The following is an 8843-nucleotide window of genomic DNA, read 5'->3' on the forward strand; positions in this document are numbered from 1 at the left end:
GATGAGACTCTGGGCCTTAAAACCTGCTTCAGTCTGAGTCCAGGCAGCCCAAGAGCTTACACCAGGTGGTTTCACAGAGGGAATTAATTCAGAGAACTGGTTACAACAGAGTTCAAAGAACGGACAGGGCACAGGAGGCAACTTGGAGATTAGCTTGGTCCATGCCTACCAGTGTGTTACCAGATGCTGAACAAATATTATTTGCTGACCATCAAGAACAGAAAGACTGAGTACTCACTTTGTGCCACAGTTCTGCTGGTTTAGCTGCATGACATCCATCATAATCATCATGTGGGTATCATTATCCCATCTTAAAGAAATGGAGGCTCAAAGCAGGTATGGAACAACATGCCCAAGACCAGGGGTCCTCAAACTATGGCCCGCGGGCCACATGCAAATACAAATATTGTATTTGTTCCCATTTTGTTTTTTTACTTCAAAATAAGATATGTGCACTGTGCATAGGAATTTGTTCATAGTTTTTTTTTAAACTATAGTCCGGCCCTCCAACGGTCTGAGGGACAGTGAACTGGCCCCCTGTTTAAAAAGTTTGAGGACCCCTGCCCAAGACCATTCCAAGTAAGTGGAGGAACCAGGATTGGAACCTGCATCCTTTGTACAAAATCACGCTGCCAACCTGCCACCGGTGGGCACCTTGGCTGTCCCAGGAGAAAGACAACCTTAGGATAGCCATGAGGAAAGCCAGGATTGGGGCTCTGCTGAAATCCCCTGGGCTCGTGGAGAACAGGGACAGGAAAGGCCTGGCCTTGGCCCTCCACATCCCCTGCATTCTCCCACACAAGCGGCTCATGGCCACCCCTCTGTCTCTGCTCCCAGTCAAGGCAGAGGGAACCACAAGCCGCACACCCTGCAGAGGAGTTCAAGGCGCTCAGGGTGGGGCACAACTGAGGACAATAGAGCCTTTCTCCAAGCTGGGCACAGGCTCCTGGGGGGCAGGGAGGGGAGGACTGGCTGCGGCAGACAGAGCCCAGCCCACCCAGCCCCTCAGGGGAGCACTGCATTAACAAGAGGTGGCTCTGGGGCCAGCAGCATGGGGAGGGGCCACTCCTGCCTCTCCCCCATTCTTGGTCTAGGCTTTGGTTCTGGGCCAAGATCCCACAGATCAGGACTGTGGGAGCCAGCTGAGCAGGGAAGCCGTAAGGGTGACCTCCCTGCCCTGGGTTAGCGGATCTGGGACCCTTAGTGAGGCAGAGATGGAAAAAGGAAGCTTCCCACCTCAGAGACCCCTTCTTCATGTTCCTTGGGCTGCTGCAAACCCCTCCAAGGGTCTCCAAAGCATGTCCCAAGGCTCCTGCCATCTCACCCTTCAGCTCTTCAGCTCCCACCTTATTCCATTTTGTCCTAGTCAAGCCGCCCAGCCCCTTTCTGCCCTCAGATCTCTGCCTGCTTCTGAGAATTCTACCATCTCAGATCTTCCTAACCCACCACCAGATCAGCCACTACCCTGGAGCCCTTTGTCATTTTTGTCTCTCTGGCTTCAGTAAGTACCCAGCTCACAGTAGGCACTAGCAGGGGTGGGCAAACTTTTTGACTCGAGGGCCACAATGGGTTCTTAAACTGGACCGGAGGGCCGGAACAAAAGCATGGATGGAGTGTTTGTGTGAACTAATATAAATTCAAAGTAAACATCATTACATAAAAGGGTACGGTCTTTTTTTTTTTAGTTTTATTCATTTCAAACGGGCCGGATCCGGCCCGCGGGCCGTAGTTTGCCCACGGCTGCACTAGAGTAATGTTTCTATTAGAAAAATGTTTCTATTAGATCACCTCCTACCTCCCTCAGAGCCCACCACACCTCATCCTCCTTCCTCTAAGAAGTAAAGAAAATAAATCCACTCACCCCTCCTCCCCCTAACTGCTTCCTCCCAGGCCAGCTGGCACACCCCCAAGTGGCCCCACCCACTTGACCAAGGGGGCTCTGGAGCCAGCCTGTTGGGTACGCAGCCCAGTTGGCACCCAGACTCACAACTCACACATGGCAGCAACTCAACAGTAACTGAATCAACAGACACGCTATCCTTAAACCTTGCAATGGCTCTCCAGCGGCTACAATAAAAAGTCCACAGTTAAAGAGATTTTAAGATTCCACTTTCCTCTTTGGTTTCTCTTTACCCTTCTCAGATCACATTGTTACCTAAAAGCTCAATGCTCTTTTTCTCACCTCAAAAGCTTTCCCTAAGCCTGAATCAGATTCTTTTCTTCCTTCAGAAAGCCTTTCCATTCTCCCCCCAGGTCAGGTTAGTGCCTCTGAGCTGGGCTGTCCTCATGTGTGTAGTGAATACTTGCTTTATTATCTGTCTTCCTGCAGACTGTGAGCTTCCTGAGGGCAAGAATGTTTACTGCTAAATTCCCAGTGCCCAAAAGTGCTCAGTAAATCTTTGTTAAATCAGTTCACATAAAACAGGAAGAATGGACAAAGGAAGCGCATTTTCTTGTTCATTCAGAAGAGGGAGGAAGCATGAATCTGGGTGGGGTGGAGGACCAGGTAGGGGGATTGAGACCCTGGAAGCTGCCCAGTGAGCAGAAGCACCCAGAACCATGCACTGGTGGCCCCCAACTCCACAGAGCCCCCCAGCCCTTCCCTCACCAAGCTTGGTCACAGCTGCACTCAGCACCCTTCCCACTGGAGTTCTGGGCCGGTGCCTAGAGCCACGACCCCTCCCAGGCCGCGTGGGCCTCCCTAGCGCCAGCCCTTGGTGCCCGTGGGCGCCCAGGTGGCAGCTTTGTGGGCAGTTCAATGGCTCCTCTGTTCCACTCCTGGCCCCACACCCTGCTCCAGGAAGCCCCAACCCCCCTGCCCTGGGCTGGGGTGCCCAAGGAGCCGCCCATGGGGTTGGGAGTCAGGAGCAACAGCAGAAATGCCTGCTGGGAAACCAGGCAGGACAGGCACTTGCCCGAGCACAGAGGACCCGTGTCATAGGCCAGGCCTGCTTCCTCGGGAGCTTCTGGGTTACACAAGGAGGCAAAACTGCTCAGTGGGGGAAGCTGCCCCTGTAGGCTTCCGACACCTTTGTCCTACCACCAGTTATTTTGTGTATTTACCGGACTCTAATGTGCTCACTATTATACACCACGTCCACCACGGAGCCTGGCACACAGTGGGTGCCCAGTGCACATTACCTGGAGGCTCGACAGGCCTCCTTCTCCCTATACCCATAGACTCTCAGATCCCCATTTATCTGAACTCTGACCAACCAGTAGCAGCTGTAGGAGCAGGCTGTCAAGAGACTCGACTTTAGAATGGGGATCAAAGCCCCTGACTCAGGAGCAGAAGAGAGAAACTAGCAGGGAAGACATCAAGGCCAGGGCTGATATTTGGGCAAGCCGTCTGGTAGTCACAATGCTGTTGAAATGCTGAATCAGAGGGCCCCCTTGTCCCCATACCGCCTGCCCACCAGAGATCCCCTCCTTTCTGCCATCCAGCAGGGTGCCTCCAGAAGGCAGCTCTTGTGCCTGTTCCAACTAGGCAGTGCCCCTCCCAGAGCAGCTGTCAGGTTTGGACTCTCCTTCCTGCCCAAGCCTCTCCTGAGGTGGCTGGAAGGCCCACCATCTGGTGGAACCTTCTACTCTGCAGCTGGGCCCTGCTATGAGTCTCTGACCTCCGCCCTCCATGGGGCTTGTGAGTCCAGGGAGACCAAGGGGACAAACATCACAGGATTTGGCTCTGCAAGGTCCCCAAAATCTACCACTGCCCCCTTTCTCCATTTCTTTAGTTTACATTTACTATCTGGAGGCCTCTGCATTTTTATCTGTAAAATGGGGCTGGTATTAGTACCGACCCCATAGGCTTGGAAAGATGATGATGGATGCAATCGATGCTGCCAGCCCTTAAAAGGTGTGTCTATGGCTCCCTCGAGATTGGGTGGCAAATGCTGTCCTTCATCATCCAGAAATTGGTGAACTCAGCCCAGAATGCACTCCTCATTCCTTCTCTGAGTCTCCTTCCCCTTGTTCACTAGCAAATGTCTAGTGAGCACCTCTGCTCTGCGGGGCTCCTCTCCATAGTGCAGGGGTCCCCTGGCACGGCGCTAGCGGCCAATCCGGAGTCGGGCTGCCTGGCTGTCAACCTGGGCTCTCCTGCTTACTAGCTATGAAACCACGCAAGTGTGACCAGGCATTCCTGTGCTGCAGTCTCCCTGTTTACAACCCGGGGATAATAACTGAATTTCCTCATAGGACTGTGGTAAGGATCACTGGCCCAATCCATGCCAGCCGCTTCAAAATGGTACCAGGCACAAGGTAAGTGCTCAGTAAATGTCCGCCATTAGATCATTAAAGATGAAGAGACCAAATTCCTTGGTCCTCCAGAAGCTCACAGTGACAGACACAGAATAAACTCCAAAAGATTGAAGCACCTCGAGGTGCTGTGTAGCCCCACGTCTGGGACCCAGGCTCTAGAGGCACCACAGGTTCACTGCTGTCATATAATATCACGCTGGTTCTATGGTGAGGGCAACTGGAGTAGGCAGCAGGTCCCCCTCCAAGCCCAGGGCCCAGTCAGCTGCTCCCATTCCCATTCATGGTCTACAGGGTCCCAGCTGTTCCAGACTCCCAATGGACAGAGTGCCAGGGCTGAGGTGTCTCTGAGTCATCGCCCAAGCCAACAAGCCAAAGATGTCTTCTAGAGGGTCGGAGTGCCGCAATGTGAGGAGGCGGCACTGGGTTGAGTGGACAGGCCTGCCATACAATCCCACAGGTCTCAGGCCTCAGCCCTCCCCAAAGCACCAACTGCAGCACAGACGACCAGTTCAGGCCACACGGGGTTTAAGAGGTCTAGCCAGTCCACAAAGGTTCCTGATCTGGACCTCTCTCTTCTCCTCCCTCTACTTCCACAGGAGGCCGTGTGCTAGATAAACAGATCAGACCTCGGGGCTCTGTGGAAGGCATAACAAGGAAAATTAAAGCAAACAAGCAAACTCAAAAAAGTCAAGGACCAGGTCTTCTGGGTGGTGAGTCCCTTTCAGGGCCTAGGTATCATTTAATGATACATAAACACTCAACGAACCATGGGTAAGGGAGGGCCCCTACCCGCCCTCCTAACCCCAGGGGAGGCATGTCTTGTGTAATTTCAGACACCCAAATATCTCCTTCACTTTACTGTACTCTTCCTACCTGTCTGTTCTAAATTTGGGCCTGAGGGATCCAAGTCCATGTGGATACCATCTATGAGGTACACCTATTTTTATTTACATTCTTAATATGTTGGGCCCTGTGAACCCCTGTGAGAATCTGAGAGCTGTGAGACTTTTCCCAGAAAAAATGCTCATCTACTCAAATATCTGCACAATTTCTGGAGGCTCATGAACTCCAGAAACGCCCCCATAAGCTAAGAATAAGAGCTCTAGTTTCACTTCATACAGGATGCCTGTCTTATTGTTCCCATCACATTCCTCTCTCTCTCTCTCTCTCTCTCTCTCTCTCTCTTTCTCTCTCTCTCTCTCTCACACACACACACACACACACGCACGCATATCTTGGCATGATGGAGGCAAAGGACACACTGTGCAGATGGTCACAGGCAACTCAAAGCTTCATCCAATCAGGGCCCCTTTCCCACCCCATCCCCCTTTCCTAGACCAGGTTTTTCCTGTTGAAGGTCTGAGAAAAGGGAGCAAAGCAAGGGCAGGCCTGGCTCTCTAACCCCTCTGTCAGAGCACGGCCTGGCGGCCAGAAAGGGTCCAACACACCAAGTGGGAGCTTCTTTTTCGGCCAGATGGGGAGTCCCTGCCCTCCCATCCCATGCAGGGCTCGGCTCTTGCTGCTCCCATGCCTGTCCTGCCAGGCCTGCCCAGATGGCCACCTGGTACTCTGCCAACTGCAGCAGTAGGTCTCAGGGTGGGCCAACAGCCAAAGCGCTGCCTGGAGAGAAAGCTAATGGTCCTGAGCCCCTTGGGCCTCTCAGGGTCCCATCTAAGTCCCCATTCTCTCCTACCCCATAGTCACTGAACTCATTTCCCCTCAATCTCTCTGGCTCATCACAGAGGCATTTCCACCCATTTCATCAAACCTCACAAACCAGCCCCTTTCACAGGGTTCTGACCCACCCAGCACCAGTCACTGGGCTCTCGGAGGAAATTGACCAGCCCAAGGTACATCCAGTGCCTACCTCACCTCAGCAAGTGACCCAAAAGCAACAAGCCAAGAGGATCTGCAGGGCTGAGAGGAGGGAGAACAGAGAATAGGGATAAAACAGCCACAGAATGGAAAAACTGGCTCAGTAATGCCTCAAGGGCCACAGCCAGCTCACTGTTCAGGGACAGAGTGAGTTCTGTAGGCATGTGCTGACACTTGGATTTAGGGTAAGGGGTTCAGGTACCTCGTCAGGGCTCTTCCTAAGGGAAGACTCTGGGGTCCCCAAAACGGCTCCTAAAGGGGTGAAGCTGCTCTCTCCGAATGGTGGGAAGTCCCAGGTCAGCATCCCTGCCCCTGGGCCATCTTGGATGGCATCCTGGTTCCTTCTCATCACACCTGGTAAAGAAACCCCTGATTGTGTGGTTCCCAGGATATCCTGCTGGATTTCATTCCTGTCCCTGCAGCCGACAAAGGAGTCAGACACCTCTTGGCCCCCAAGGGCTGAACAGCCCACAGATCACAGAGCTGACCCAGGGTGAGGCATGATGCTCTCAGTGAGAGGAGGCTGCAGGTCTCTGAATGGTTGTGTGGGCACAGCTCCTTCACTGTGGGGTCTTTGTGGCGAAATGTACAAGGGGGGTCTCTGACCTTGGGCCACCCCGGCAATGGACAGTCATCATTCGGGACGAATTTATGCACCCTTCTTTATGCCAAAAATGGTGTCCATCACTTGGAAGACACAGACTTGAGGAGAACATGGTCCTTGTCCTGGAGGAGCCCACAGCTTGGTGAGAAGGCTGTTAAAGCACTCTAGGAGGAAGAGGGCCAGGAACAGCTCAGGCCCATGTGCGAATGGGTGTGGACAGGGAGGAGGAGACTATTGGTCAATCGTAAAAACAAGCCCGGCTGGTGTGGCTCAGTGATTGAGCGTGGACCCATGAACCAGGAGGTCACGGTTCCATTCTTGGTCAGGGCTCTATCCCCAGTAGGGGGCATGTAGGAGGCAGCCAATCAATTTTCCCTTACCATTGATGTTTCCATCTCTCTCTCCCTCTCTCTCTCTCTCTAAAATCAACAAAAACATTTTTCAAAAATAGTAAAAACAAGGCCTAATGCTCTCTGTGCCTTACTCCACCACCATCACATCACCCAATAGCCGGGGACAATCAGGAAAAAGAGAAGACTAGGTCAGGACATGGGAAGAAAGCACAGCCTCCTTCTGCAGGCTAAGGATCCTAACTCAGGATGGGCAGCCGTGCCCTCTGGCAGGAACGAGGGGAAAAAAATAATTCGCATTCCTGAGGCTTCTGCTCTGACCCTGACACATCTCTCTTGCCCAGGAAATCAGGCAGAACGGCGCTCTCTCAGCTCAAAGCCTCCACCCTGGAGCCAGTGGATTCGGACAGCAATTTGCTCTCGGATCCAATAAAACTGTTCTCTGAGAAGGAGGAGGGGGGAACAAGCCCCAGAGCTGAGCTCCCAGGGGAGAGTGAAGAGGGACCACAGAGCCAGAGCGGCCCAGACCGTCATAAAATTTAGGGCTAGAGGGACCTGGGGATGGCTTTCCGCTGTCAAGGAGGGTAAGTCAAACTGCGGTTGGGCGTGGGGTGGCTTCTCCACCAGGGCCTGCCGAGGCACAGCGGGTGTTCTCTGGAACAGGGGGCGCCCAGCTCTCCTCTCCATCCCAAGCTTGCAGATCCATAAAAGGCTCTCGCCACCCTCAGAATGGACAGAGGGAGGGAGAGGCCAAGAGGAGAAGGAGAGTGGTCTCAGCTGGTCAGCCCCTTCTGGGCAACAGGTTCTGAGCACTGGCTGTCCCCACACCTGGGGGGCCAGGGGAGGGAGTGTAGGGTGGGCCTGCCCGAGCCTCAGTGGTCAGCATCCTCAGCGCAGAGCTCGCACTGCCCGTCTGGTTTCCCGAGAACAACAGTCCACCCAGCTCCAGTCCGACTGGGTGAGGCAAAGGCCAGCTCTTGCTGTGTCCACGGGGAGAAACCCCAGCCGTCCCCTCCTTCCCGGGGCTCCAGCACCTGCAAGGATGCTCGGGCTACCAGAGGAGGAGGAGGAGGAGGAGTGGAGCTTTGTGCTGGTTCTGCCCTGGTGGGAGGGGTCAGAGATCAAAGGGCAGTGAGCTGCTGCTCCCCGTGGGCAGAAGGGCCAATAAGGGGGGTGAGGGGAACTCAAATCCCGTTAGAAAAAGGCCGGTCGGCTGGTTAGGTTCCCGGGGGCTGCGATGAGGAGATCAGAGCCCAGAGGGGAGGGTCACCGAGTCCTGGGGCGATCAGAGGGGACAGAGGCAGAGTTTGGGGCCCGCGCCCAGAGGAGTCGGTCGAGAACTGGAACAAAGGTGGGTGAAGGCTCCGGGCCCCCGGGGGTCCGTCAGGAGCCGTGACACCGAGGGGCCGGCGGCCAGGCCACCTTTGTCCCTCTCCGAAGCCCGAGCCCACCGCCGCCTCCGCTCCTGGACCCCCCGCCCGTCCCGCACTCACCCTGTCGCCGCCGGCCGGGGGTCCAGCGGTCCGCTCCTCGGGCGGGGGCGCTGGGGGGCCCGGGGTCTCGACCCCCGGAATCAGGCGGGCGGGGGCGAGCCGTGGCCGCGGGGGCGGCGTGGGGCCCGGGGCCCCCCGGGGCGGCCCAGGGGCAGCGGGAGCCGGGACGGCCCTCCGGAAGAAAGGGGGTCCCTCGAAAGCCCCGGTTCCCGGCTTTACCCGGGTAGGGGGCCAGGGAAGGTCCGGGCGGGAGGCCGGGGG

The 8843-nt window shown here is 55.1% G+C and overlaps 1 protein-coding gene across 1 annotated transcript in view; it reads right to left on the reverse strand.

Moving 5' to 3' along the window:
• SHF (Src homology 2 domain containing F) overlaps positions 1–8837 on the reverse strand; it is a 19868-nt gene extending 11031 nt beyond the window's left edge. Inside the window, exon 1 of the mRNA XM_006105524.2 lies at positions 8583–8837. The gene's annotated coding sequence lies outside the window, so the exon portion shown is untranslated. The remainder of the gene's footprint in view (positions 1–8582) is intronic.
• Positions 8838–8843: the final 6 nt, after the last annotated feature.

Source organism: Myotis lucifugus, unplaced genomic scaffold (assembly GCF_000147115.1).
Source record: "Myotis lucifugus unplaced genomic scaffold, Myoluc2.0 scaffold_692, whole genome shotgun sequence".
Classification (NCBI taxonomy): domain Eukaryota; kingdom Metazoa; phylum Chordata; class Mammalia; order Chiroptera; family Vespertilionidae; genus Myotis; species Myotis lucifugus.